Source organism: Notolabrus celidotus, chromosome 3, assembly GCF_009762535.1.
Source record: "Notolabrus celidotus isolate fNotCel1 chromosome 3, fNotCel1.pri, whole genome shotgun sequence".
Taxonomy (NCBI): Eukaryota; Metazoa; Chordata; class Actinopteri; order Labriformes; family Labridae; genus Notolabrus; species Notolabrus celidotus.
In genome coordinates, this window is record NC_048274.1 from 12,895,985 (window position 1) to 12,908,273 (window position 12,289).

Below are 12,289 nucleotides of genomic sequence, written 5' to 3' on the forward strand. Positions count from 1 at the left end.
ATAAACGCATCTACTCTACTCCAAAACGCAATCAGTGTTTTGATGGAGTTTAGAGAGCAATTTGATGAGGCTTAGTCTGCCACTCTTGATCTAGAAAAGTTAGGCGTCACTTGGATGAAGACATTCGCCTCACTGTCCCAGAGAGCAACTTTCGGGTGAACGTTTTTAATGCCTGATATCATCATCCAGCAACTGTCCCAAAGATTCACCAGCTTAAATGGAACTGGGAACATGTTTGAGTCAATTCACCCCAACACACTGCTGCCAGCACGAGATGAGGAGTTACGCAGAGCTGCCTGGCGCAGCTCAGTGAGCGCTCATTCTCCAAGTTAAAACTAACTAAAAACCCCTTGATGAGCACGATGGGACAGAATAGACTGAGTGGACATGTCATGTTATCTATTGAGAATGACAGATCAAAGAAAATGGACATACAGTGCATCGTGGACAAGTCCGCGGAGCTTAAGGCTCGTCCAGACAATGGTGAGTAGGCCGAGTAATTCAAATTGATTTTTTTGTTTGTATGTGAACATGTGTGACGCTGTGCCAATTTGACTAAACTGTATAGCTGTTGATACAGTGACCTACTGTGCTCTCATTATATGAAAAAGTTAAAGTGGGTGTCAGAATGATGCGGTCGCTATCCGTGGTGCTGAACTGTTTTGAATTTGTGTTGTTTTATTATTATTATTATTATTTTGTTCTCTTGGTTTGATTGACTAAAACATGTAGTAATGCTTGTAAGCTCAGCTTTTGCTGGCATGTTGTAAAACGATGTTATGATGCTCTTCACAGTGACCGCAGCCATGTTTGAGTAACGCTGTGCTAATTTGCACCTGCCTTTCAAACGTGCTAAATATAGACGCAAATACAGCGCGCGCTATCTGCTTCAGGTTTGATAAATCACATTGCGTGTGCTAAATGATTACATTTGCATCTCCTCCTCCCAGTATTTTGCGCGTTCTGATGATCTGCATGTATTCTGCATATTCATGAAGGCAAACACGCTAAATGGATAGCGAGTGCTATTTTGCTCATTTGACAGACACAATCCTCGGTGCTCCCGGTTAGTACGTCAGCTTTGCGCACGCTATCAAGTTTGCACGTGTTTTTATACACGCAAACCTTTAGCAGATCGGGCCCATTGAGCGTATTGTAACCCTAGCCCTTCCTTTTCTGCTGTGTCTGATTTCACCAGTTTCATATGTATTGTCACTGATGTCTGCTCTGTTCTGTTCTGTTTTGTTCTGTACTCAGGGGTAGGGATGCACCTATCCTACTTTTTTGGTCCCAATACCCATATCAATACCTGGGCTTTGGTATCTGCCGATACCGATACTAGCCGATCCGATCCTGGTATTGATTTAACAATCTCTACTCCTTAATGTGAGGATAGAATCATGTTTGGCAACTTCAGGCTTTTCTGACTTGATGGTGAACTGTACCTGGGTTCCAATTGCTAAACCAGAGGCTGGAATCGCTTTATTTCAAGGATCCGGAACAATTAAATCCAATTACCTGTCAGTTTTTTCACACTTTGAATCCATTAAACGAAGGTTTCTTGCTCCTTTAAGCTACAGCTGATGTAAACTTCTTCCTTTGGGCTCCCATTATATTTTTCAGGGCGACTGCCATCCGTCGAAACATTAGCGCTGCACATGTTGCAACTTTCTGGTTGTTAGCAAAAGAAGCGTCCTAAACTGCAGAGCCTCATGGTTATCCTCCATCATGCTCCACCGCGCAAAAATGCACAGACCGGCCGGCGCTGATGACGTAGGAGACGCACATGGATATTGTAAACACAGAAGAGCATAGAACTTAGATGAATAGAAATACCTTATGGATCGGCACTACATATCGGCCCCTTGTCACCGATATCCAATCTAGCTTTTTGAGTCCGATCTAGCCGATATCTGATATCAGGATCGGATCGGTGCATCCCTACTCAGGGGGGGTCTTTGCTGCTGCTGCCGCTCTCCCTGCCTTGGCTTTTCATGTATAATGAAAGAGAGGAGAGGTGTGCTCTCCCCACCTCAGGCTTTGGCATTCCACGTACGCACATGGAAGGGCATGGAGCTCCCAGAACAGAGCCATTAAGGCCAAAATGTAATTTACAGCATGCAAATAATAAATTATTTTGACGAGAGTGGAAGTAATGTAAAATAGCATGAACTCCACATTAAGATGTGATATGGAGACTGCAGACTATACGCTTCATGACGTCACAGAGACTACCTCCATGTAGTGTGCAGCCTATAGATGTGATGTATTTTATGCTCCTAAGCAAACAAGGCTGTTACTCATGGGCAGAAAGTAACTTCTACAAACAGGTACCATGGGGAATAGAATACAAGCAAGACTATTTTTTTCTTTCTTTCTGAGTTGTGTATCTAAACTTTCTCCAACTTTTGGACTCTGTGTTTTGACCTCCAGGGGCTTTCATTTGAGTTTTACCAGTCAAAAACTTTTTTTTAAATCCAGAAAGTTTCTAACCTGATCATCCAAATATATGTTTGCTATCCTTTTACTATTTTAAGGAAGGAAAAAAATGCAAAAATATTAGAATTTTTTTTTTTGGGTCAAAAATTATATATTCTAATATTTCTGCTGCAGCTACTCTACCACAGTGCCAAAGTTAAACCGTAGGGAATGAGAGACAAAAAAGTTTTTAAGTAAATAATGGAGGGCCAGCTGTTGGTTGTGGTGCTAATCCTGCTTTAACAGCATGCTAATTAGATATATTACCTGTAAACTGATGTTACTATAGTGCATCTTTAGCAGATTCTTCAACAAGCTAAGGTAAGGTGGAGAGACACTGAAGAAGGAGACATAAGCAGGATAGGTACTATATGTTGCTGTAGCAGACTGCTGTCAGGGTCAGTGTGACCATCAGCTCTGCACCTGATAGAGGTCTGACCTTCCTGCTTCAAGGGAGATTTAATTGGCTGTCTCGAGATAAGGTCTCTTCCTCTTATGTGAACTGTAGCACGAATAGGTGGTGCCCTAAAACGGGGTTGTGTTAAGCATCTGACACAAAGAGGCCATACAAGCTTGACTGTGAAAAAGAAGAAATTATATGGTCCAAAGTGGTCCAAAGAGGGGAGAGAATCTCAGGGGGAGGACACAGAAGCAGACTGCCACGGTGCAGTCAAAGTTATATTTAAAAAAAAAAGGATGAAGTCAAAAGACTTACAGAGCATGAGGCAGGCAAGGGTTTAAACCAGGAGAGCTGTCCAATGTAGGCAAACAAATGTGATGGGCAGGCAGAAAATCAAGAGTCCAAATACAGGAGAGGTCCAGGGAAACTAAGCTTAGGTAGAAAACAAAAAGACACCTGAACAGCTTGATTGCTAAGCTCAAGGAACAGAGAAGAACGGGCACAGACAGATACACTGAGAAGGTGAGGCTAATCAGGCACAGGTGAAACCAATCAGAGCGGGGCAGACCGTCACACAGACAGGAAACACATAAATGCAGAAGGAGGGGAGGTGAGACACACAAAATATAAGAAGATAAGAGAGCTGAGCTTTGATTTGAATGAAACACACAATCTAACAAACCAGGTGAAATTTAACATACTGTGTCTGAAAGCTCTGAACTCAAAAGCTGTGTTGATGCAAACATCAATATAGTGTTATTCTAGCTGCAGAGATTCCCTCAGAGTTTTGCAATATGTCTGAGGTTAGAATTTTTTTTGCATTTCCTGAATTCATTAGCCGCTAGCTTGCTAAATTGAAGCCTTGTTGACTTCGGGAAGAAGCCAGCATTTGGCTTCCTTGTTGCCATACTTTACAGTTTTCTCATGACTAAAATACTTGAACTCAAAGCATCTGTTTACATTACATATACATGCCACCTTATGTTTTAACCACCAGCCTACATGCTTGTTTGTGAGGGACACAATTCAACTGCCAATTATTGTTTAAGAAGAAGAGTCTTGAAACCCAAAAAGATACAATACTTGTTTGTTGTTATTGTTTTTTGATTTGTCCTTAATGAGAATGAAAAGCTATTAGTTTCTATAGCATATACATATCTTAAGTAGTAGCTTAGCTTTAGCTGGAGTAATTGTGCCTTCAAATGGGGTCATGTTTACCGTGTTCATGAGAAATTACCAGATGAACGCTCTTCATACTCTCTTTTCTGAAAGCATCAGGTTCACAAGTAGTTATGTGATGACGTTTGTAGAAATGGTGGAGCCCATGGACTTCAGTTTCACGCAAATGCATTGCATTTAGGGATGTAAATGTTAAGTATTTTCCGTGATCGTTTTTTGGAAATGTTAACAATCATTTATCGATGAATCCATAAAGAAACATTGAGTTTTCTAATGTTAAAAACAATGCCAAATACTTTGTTTTTCCACTAAATTAAAGTATTTTCCACAGCAACAAAATGCATAACTGATGCTGATGGTATTGAATATGGGTATAACATGTTTAACACACTCAATACCAATGAGCAGCCTCATAAAAAAAAAATCACTGTGGACATAGTCTTATATAGTCTTAACTACTAACAGAAAAGTGTCTGAAAGCAGATCGTTTTATACCAGTTAGCTCGCCATGGTTTATTCTGATGTAAAAAAGAGACAAATGATTATATGAACCACAAAGTGCACATGGCAGCAAGGAAACATACTGTACATCAGGGGTGTCCAAACTTTTTTCAAAGAGGGCCACATATGATGTTGTCAGCATGCCTCAGGGCCAGTGGCTCCGACTGAGACTTTGGAATCCTAAAAGTTATATGAAATATTTTTTTTAATAACAATTATTTTAAATGTTTTCTCAATAAAACAGTAAATAGGAAGTATCATGTAAAGATTAGCAAACGTAATCTTCTTCTGGGGGAAAATGTTTTCAGTAGGGTCGGGCAATGTGGGAAAAAATATTGTATCATTATTTTCCTATGGCAGGATCACGATCTGGATTTCATCACACTTCTTTTTCATGTTGTTTTTAAGACTGTTCTGACCAGCAGACAACATATTAAGTGCAAAATAATTATTTTCCTGAGTTCTGAACATTTTTTATGCACCTAATTTTGCCTTTTCTGTACAATTTCATAATTTTGATCTTGCCTTGTGTCCTCTTTTGTGTCTTCTGAACTTTTAGTGTTCATCAAGAACATTTACACATCATGTGAAAACATTAATTTGACAAACTGTCAGCTTTAAGAGTTCTTGTGTTTCTTCTATATTCCCATCTTGAAGAATTCCCAGTACTTTGGCTTTAGAGAGGTGGTCCATATGAAGCTTTTTGAGACATTTCTGGATTGACTCTAGTTTTGTTTGTGCACTTGAAAGAAACTGCAAATGTACAGATGATTCAGAAGGTGATTAAGTTATGTGCTATAAATAACACGTTTTCAGATGGAAGCTTGGGGCCATAAATAAATGGACCTCGGGCCGCAATTGGCCCCCGGGCCATACTTTGGACATGCCTGCTGTACATAGTTGGATGTATGGAAGTGATAACAATATTAAGTACTGTCATGTCTGCCTAAATGTCTGTGAGGCTCTATTAAAACTTCCTCTTTTCATGAAGAACACTGATGAGATAAACCCCGGTGAAAGTCATTCTCCCTTATCTCACTGATTTCTTTATTAAATCGATCACATGGGAGAGATTGTAAATGAAGGGAAGCAGAAGTCAGAGGGGTGAAAGATAACTGATGGGCTGTATTCAGAGGATTAAAATCAGTGGACTTCTTTTATTCTTGATAAAAAAGCACGGTCTAAATTAAAATCGGATTCATCTTATTCACCGGTGTACGCTATTTACATAAATCCCACCGGAAGAAAACACTTTTTAGTGTAAAGTGAGAAAAATAAGTAATAAATAGAAACATTCATAGGAGGGAAAAACACCTGACTAAAGTACTTCATGCACAGTTATTGTGTTTTGCTCTTTAAAATCAAAGAGAACAACAGTAGGTCTGTCGACAGAAAGTGTTACTGTTATGTAGCATCATAAATCTGAATGTCAGGGTTCTTTGGTTAGCGCTGTTACATACAATAGACACATTCGCTCTAACTTCTCTATAAAGCGTTATTGACCTATAAAATGTTTGGTGTACAGATACACTTACATCTGCTTGCACCCTGCATGCCCTTCGAGCTGTAAAATGGTCTCTGGTGTGCAGTCTGCACTTTACTTTCATACATCAGTAGAATCTGATTTACACTTCAAAGCAGCACAGCGAGGGACACGGGGAAGAAGAGATGGAGCGCATGGAAGAGGCAGAGAGAGAAAGAGAGAAAGACAGAGCGGCCCCTGGCTCAGTTTTGATTTGATTTTCATTAAGCCAGAGAACATAAAAGTAAAATGAATTAAAGTGTGAATCTTTGTTCCCTCTGGTCACCGCAGGTTAGCGTGTCTCTGGCATCAGGGGTGAGCGGGGAGGAGCTCTCCACGCCCAGCTGGTAAAGATGGTTACAGATCCAGGCTAAGCTTTGATCAGAGACTCCATCTCCAGCTTCCAATCACACCTCCTGCCCATTTTCTCTATTTCCTTTCCTTTGTTGCTCGAGGGGGAGAACGAGCTTCTAACCTCTCCTTCTGCTAAGGAGCTTCAAATTGAGAACGCACTGCTTCCTTTTATTAGACACTGCTATGAAGTCAGGACTGTGAGCAGTCGATAAAAACACAAATAAAAGTACGCTTGGAGATGGAAAGGTGCTGCTTAGTGCACCTAAAATAGCTCCAATCTGCCTTTAATAGCTTAATATAGTAGGCATAATTAACTTTGAAATAAAAGGGATCGTGAAAAACCTCCAACACATACACACACTCTCTCACAGACACAAACACACACTGCAAACACACCGCACACCATGCACCACAGTCTCAGGAGATTCTTATTTTGCATGGTTGCAGGGTAAAATCCACATGAATAATTTAATCCTCCATTGTTTTTGTGCTTTTTTAACATTACATAGATGGCCAAACTAATGAAAAAGTAATTTTAAGCCAACACATTATTTTACTCCATGTGTAGATGGCTGAAAAAGTTCCCCACAAATAGTAGAGCCTGCAGAAAACAGCATCACTCCATAAATCATTACAGACACTTAAAAAAGGCCTTGAAAGAGGCTTTACAGCCAGACACCGACTCTTCCTCTCACTCGCTAATTCACCATCAGCTCATGATATATAGTAAAGCGTAAAGCACTCATGCCTGATGAACAATATTGGACCATATGTTGTATGAGTCTTCAGCACAAATTCAGGCACAGATGTTCAGTCTGCAGAAATGAGATGGATTAGACAGAGCTGCTCATTTGGAGTGAGTTTAGTTTAGAGAGAAAGTTTACTGACCAAAGTTGTCCTTTAGACCTCCAAGTACACAGGGGTGCATTAACACAAAGATATAAGCAGCTTAAAGCAGAAAGGTTACCTTTCAACATGTTTGCAGAGCGCAATTAATCGTAATTAGGGTTCAGTTTTGTATTTAGGATTAGAGAGGTTAAAACACAGAGCCAACAGGATCATTAAATAACAAGGCTTGCTCTTCATTTGTCTTCATTATGAGGGACTAAGAAGACCCAAAGCATGCAGATTTGGGACTGTATTTATGTACTATCCCTTGCATGTGGGGTACAGGTGTAGACGTCTAGTTGGTGGGTGGTGGAACTGAACCTTTTGTCTTCATACATGTTAACTTGATTTTCTTTAAGATATCATTCTTGTTTACTTATCTCATTGTATCCCTTTTTTTGATTTTCTCTGCCTATCATTTACTTTAACCCTCCCTGTCCCATAAAGTTACTAACCATAGACCTTTCTGGACTCCCTGAGCTCCCTTGTCTCGTAGGTTCCTGCTGCTGTGGACGTGCCAGACTCAACTGCAACTACTACTATCTGTCTCACCACTATCATATCTCTCTCTCTCTTCATCTCTTCTATCCCTCGTTCCAACCCCAACTTGGTCTCAGCAGATGTGTGTCTAACATGAGTCTGGTTCTGCTGGAGGTTTCTGCCTGTTAAAGGAAGTTTGTCCTTGCTGCTGTAACCTGCTAAATGCTGCAGGGCATTCATGGCAGGGTTGGAGAATGATAGGGATGTGTGTATGTTCACATTTGAATGCTTGGGTTACACATATGTAGTTTTACATCAAGGTTTGAAACAAAGTCCAAAACTTAAAAACATCTCATTTTCATGCTAATGTATTTTCCTTGCCCCTCAATCCCCCTATTACCCTTCTCTCTTTGTCTGAATACAGGAACAACTTGGGGCTACAGACGGAGATCAATAAAGAGACAACCCCCAGAGTCTCGACCCCTCTGGTTCCCTATGTTGCCCTGACATCAAGCCGATACTGCTTCATCATCTTTCTCCCCCATCTCTCATACCTCGACAGCAAGTTTTCTCCCTCCCTTTATCCCTTCCTCCCTCAACCATTAAGTTTGTGCCATCACCCAAACCTCATTCATCATTTTGATCTCTGTCATACATACTAAGCAGTGCTGAAGTCGAGTCACCAAACCTCAAGATCACACTAACTGATCAAACATCTCAGACCTGTAGCACTTAGGTCAACTATGTGTTTAAAGCTGAGGGCACTGGACCAGTTTTAGGCTCTGATTGAGGGGGGGTCACAGTATAAATTAATAACAGAGACAATTTACTTTGAATGCCAAAGCCGACACTTTACTGTAGATAGCACATACATAAGGCAGAGCTAAATGTAACAGTTACATCCACTGGTTGAACTCCTGCAGGTCATATAAAAGGAAGAACATTTTAAAGGTAAGACATTCACTTTTTATTTTGTTTTTCGGCTCTTTAGGTTCATCAGACCGGTCTGTCTATTTTAGTTTGGATTCAAGGTTTGTACCTACTTTGATTTTAGTTATTTTCCTGAGTTAACTCTTGACTGTCTCTCTCTAACAGGTAACAAAGTAAATTCACCATCAAATGTAGCTTAACACAGTTATACCTGCTTCTCATGAGTGAAAATTATGAACAGAACACAGTACAACATGAAACACTTAAAATTCAATTCAAGTTCAGTTCCAAGTTATTCCCTTGATTTAAGTTTAGTTCAAAGTTATCTCAAATTCCCTTCAGCATAAAATAAACTGCTCAAACTTGTTTCAGTTTAAAACTGTCCTCGTAAAAACTCAGTTTAGTTGAAGTAATAAAGGATCTAACAGTCTCTCTCTCTCTCTCTCTCTCTCTCTCTCTCTCTCTCTCTCTCTCTCTCTCTCTCTCTCTCTCTCTCTCTCTCTCTCTCTCTCTCTCTCTCTCTCTCTCTCTCTCTCTCTCTCTCTCTCTCTCTCTCTCTCTCTCTCTCTCTCTCTCTCTCTCTCTCATTAAACATATTTCGTCACTGAAGATTATCATCAAAGCTTTACTCAGTGAACTTTACTGAGGGTTAATGATTATACATTTAAAATGTAAAATAAACTATATGCCTACCTTATTCTGAAAATAACTTTTGCAAGATGCATCACAAGTCTTACATATAACAATCTTTAAAAGTGCATCTCCTGTAATGAGGTCAGGTTTGTTGTTGTGGGTGTTCTCATTCAGACTCACTGTTTTATTTAGCAGAAGAACAGTGAAATATGAAGGTATGTTACCTCAACAGTGGAAGAAAATTGAAAACCCCTAACTTTGCTGGATTTTCAGCTAAGACTGAAGAAAACAAACAAAGTTATTTAGCCTTTAGTTCACTGAGGATATTTTTCTTCTCATAGCGTGCCAGGCTCTGGTGCATTCCATACAGAGACATGACAAACAAGGCTTCTGCATCCTTCAGAAACAAATTTCAAGAGCCCTCTGAAGTCGCAGTGATTCACTGCTTTATGTTGTGCAGATGAAACATCAAAAAGCACAAAAGAAAAAGGAAACAAATTTCCTGCTGTTGGTCCGGTACTGGAGTTTCTCGTCTGCTGCTAATGTGTGCAGACGTGTGAACTACAAACATCTGTTCACCTGAGAACAGTCAGTGGTTACATCTTCATTCTTTAAGTCCACAAGTCGTTTTAAGAGGAACACATAACCCAGGGTAGTAGTGTTAAATGAGTGTTAGATGTATGCACGGTGCTTGGATCATAGGGAAGTGAAATGATGCTATAACTACATCAGATTAATATTGTAAAGCAGAGATAAGATATTTATACACAAAACTAATGCAAATGGATTACATTCAATAACAGTTATCACCCATCTTTTTCTTTCAATGTATGTTTACAGAAAAGTAATCCCATTAGCTTTCCATTCCATGGAGGTGTCAATATAAACACTTAATGTAAGGTTGCTTCAGTAAGAACATTTTGTGAATGGTATGAAGAACAACCTTTGTGTCTCTTTGTGAAGTAATGCTGAGGATGTCAAGGTGAATGTTGCACATATAGAGCACAGAGGTCTTAATGCAGAAGACAGAGTTAAGATTCCATGAGAAGTCACACTTTATAAGTAAGATTATATCTCTTCCCATAACAGTAGACTTTTTCAATGCTTTATCATGATGACTCATATTTCCCTAACCTTAACCCTCTTAACCTTTATTACTCTGGAAATAAATACAAGCACTTTAAGCCTGTGTGCTGTACATCTCTTTGTCTGACATTGACCAGTGCTGATGAGTCAAGCATTAGGTATAACAGAAATAATCAATCCTATCGCTGATGGTCTTGTTTGATTATCTACGTCAGTGATTTTCAACCACTGTGCCGTGGCACACTAGTGTGCCGTGACAGATCGTCAGGTGTGCCGTGGGACATTATCAAATTTCATTTAATTAGTCCAAAAAAATATTATTCATATACTGCAAATAATTTGCCATGTAGTGCGTCTGTGCCTGCAGTGTAGTGACTGGCGGAGTAATTAAATACTTGTCCATGTACTGACCTTGTTAATTTAAGACAATAGAATTAATGATGCACGTGAGAGGTGTATGTGACAAGACGTAGGCGTACAACAGCGATGGATAAATATTCAAAAAGGAAAAATGAAAACTCCAAACTGGGCCCTGGACAAAATTCTAACCCGCATGAAGAGCGTGATATTGGTGGTGAGAAGGCAAATTTCGTGAGAACAAAATTGCACCGGTTTCAAAGCTAGGTACTTAGTAGCTGAACTTGTAGCCAAATCAAAAAAGCCACACACTGTGGCAGAGACAGTAATACTAACTGAAAAGCTATTGTAAATGAGATGCTTTGCCCTGACACAGTTAAAGAAGTAGCCAAAGTCCCTCTCTCAGTTAAACACTCATAAATTGCGAGACTAAATGTGTCATTTTGTAAAACTTTTGGTTGGTGGTGTGACTCAGGATTTTTTTTATGTATGAAATGTGCCTTGGCTCAAAAAAGGTTGAAAAACACTGATCTAGGTCATATGGATGCATCATATAAATTTGAGCCTGTTTCAAAAATCTGAGTAAGTTAAGGCAAGAGCTGTGAGAGTCTATGACGGTGTAGTTCTTATTCATGACGGGCGCTTGAGTGCTTATTACAGAAATGTTCTTCATTTTAGAACATAATCCACATGACATCACATTTGTTAACATCAGTGTGTGCTTTAGGAGACTGGGTAATGTATTATGACATAAAATAAATTACATCAAACAGGAGCTATAATACAGTAAAATGACTCAGAGTCAGGCCCGGGCTAAAGCAAATGTATTTCTTATGTTTTCTATTACTTCTTATCCCCGAGGCCCCCCGCAAATTGCTTCAGATAAAGCATTCCAATCCTGGAGGTGCTCTGTACATTTATCTATTATATCTGTTTTTCCAATCTGCATTCAATCACTGACTGAGAATTTAATAAAGTGGATTATTAAAGTTCTATTTTATGATTAAAAAAAATCCAAGACAGGCTTCTTTTGAATTATATGTGAAGAAAGGAACGCTGAAATGATGCATGCGCTAACATGCAGTAATACTAAAAATTGCTTATGACATGATCATCATCACATAATAGACCTTTTTTTCTCCTTGATGTAATGCCTACAGATATTGATGGCTCGTTATGGATAAAAAAAACATCTAATTGAGGAAATAAAACTACATATGACATTATTATAATAACAATGACAGCAAAGTAGGAGCAGCACAAAGGCGTTCATGTAGGGTACAAAACTAGCAGATATAGTCCTTGAGGCATACTGAGCAGTAAAATTAAATTGGCTTCCTCAAACAACAGCATCTAATCTAAGTGCCTATGTTTGAAGATGGGCTGTAATGAAGCCTGCTTGGTTTCCATGCTGAGCTCCCTGCTGGGTCACTACGGGTGTTTCACAAAGCTGCAGCACGTTCAGCAGCATCATCAATGAA

General features: G+C 39.5%; 1 protein-coding gene across 2 annotated transcripts in view; it reads right to left on the minus strand.

The window, feature by feature from the left end:
* The window catches only part of galnt18b (UDP-N-acetyl-alpha-D-galactosamine:polypeptide N-acetylgalactosaminyltransferase 18b), a 197,144-nt gene that overhangs the window by 128,515 nt on the left and 56,340 nt on the right, over nucleotides 1-12,289 (minus strand). The window contains exon 1 of one of the 2 annotated variants that reach the window (XM_034680879.1): nucleotides 3,194-3,346. The exons of the other annotated variant lie outside the window; for it this stretch is intronic. The gene's annotated coding sequence lies outside the window, so the exon portion shown is untranslated. Of the gene's footprint in view, nucleotides 1-3,193; nucleotides 3,347-12,289 lie in introns of those variants that run through there. 2 annotated transcript variants of the gene reach the window in all.